The following is a 1898-nucleotide window of genomic DNA, read 5'->3' on the forward strand; positions in this document are numbered from 1 at the left end:
TAAAAAATAATAAAATAATTTTCATTATTCAAATAATATTAATCATTTTACATCATTATATTAGACACTTTTATTTCATATTTCTAATTTTTTCAATAAAAATACACATTTTATTTCTTCTTTTCTTATTTTATTATTTTTTTGTTTTATTACTTTTTATCTTCTTTTTATCTTATTATACTTCTTAATTTATATTATTTCTTTTTTCGTCGTTGTTTATATTTATTTCTTGTATTATTTATCAATTTTATATTCATTTATTCATTCTTTTTATTTCTTTTTTATTAGTTCTTGAGTATTGTATATTTCTTTATTATTTCATTTGTGTATTATCAAAATATATGTTTTATTGATTTTATGTTGAACAAAATATTGAATAAATCAATATTTTCAATGTTAAATATTCATTCTTTATTCTGAAATGTTGTGTATATTTATTATATTAAATGAATATGATGAATGAATATCAATATTATTGTTTATTTGATTTTAAAAAATAATAAATGAATATGAAATAATGAAATAAAATAATGAAGACAATGAAATGATAATGAAATAGAATAATCTAATATTGAACAAATCAAATAAAGAATATATTGAATGTATTATTAATGTTACTTTATTATTTATTATTTCAATTATTAAATATTAATAAATTATTATTCATGAATATTTAATTGATATTTTACATTTTCATTTTCATTTTATTTAATAAATGTAAATAATAAATAATAAATGAATGGATAATAATTTAATATATGAAATAATAAAAAGAAAGATAAATAATAAAGAAATATGATGTACTTAATATATAATATAATTTATTATCAAATATATTATTAATATCAAATGATGATTTATTTTTATTTCAAAATATTTTTCATCAATAAAAATGTTGCTAAATATTTTGCATCATTAAATTTTGCGCTTTTTTTATTTGTTTCAATAAAATTTGCATCCTTTATTTTTTTCATTCTATTCTTCTTTTATCATCTCTTTTGTTTTATTACACTTTATCTTCTTTCTTTTTATATTCTCTCCTTTCTACTTTTATTCTTTCTTCATCATATCAAACTTCTTACTTTCTTTTTATTCTTTTATATCTTTCTTTCTCTTCTTTTTCAATTATTTGCTTTTTTCGTTGCCTTTCAGAATTAACATATCCTCCAAATTTATTTCCTTCTTCATCTTCAATAATAATTATTATATGTTGTTTATTAATTATTCTTTGATCAAATACTGATTTAGTTTTATTCCAATCATCAATATCTGAATCAAATAGTATATTTCCTACTTTTCTATTTGTTCATTCTTCTATTTGGTGAATTTCTTCTATTGTTTTAATTTCTCTCATTCTTTGTAGTATTTCTTGTTTCCTTCTTTTTTTCTGTTTCATCCATCCTATCAAATATTCCTTCTCCTTTTGTAATAGCTTGTTCATTGTCCAAAAACCATATTAAAGTCATTACAATAACAACTGCGTTTTGGCATTGTTGAATTAAATTATTCTTGTGTAGTTGATATGTGTTAAACCCATTTATGTTTTATTGTATCAGTCGATGTTGTATCAAGTTAATTGACAAAATAAATTAAAAATAACAGGTTATATGTCTGTTTAATTAATTCAATAACTAACATGAACTATCCTCATTAATAATATATAATACTGAAATAAATTCAATAAACAGTTATTGAACAAAGAAATAAGAGAATAATAAATAATTAATATTAGATTATTTCAATTTTTCGTTTAGAATTTAAACCTAATAAAAAATAGTTTTCTGAAAAGAAACAATATAAGAAGTAAAAAATCATGTTCAATTAAACATGTAATACGCATCTACCAACTTTGTAACACAATTCTTTTGGTGTTAAGTCTTTATTCTTTTCTTGGAATG

Source organism: Entamoeba histolytica, genomic scaffold (assembly GCF_000208925.1).
Source record: "Entamoeba histolytica HM-1:IMSS scf_1104750517595 genomic scaffold, whole genome shotgun sequence".
NCBI lineage: Eukaryota > Evosea > Mastigamoebida > Endamoebidae > Entamoeba > Entamoeba histolytica.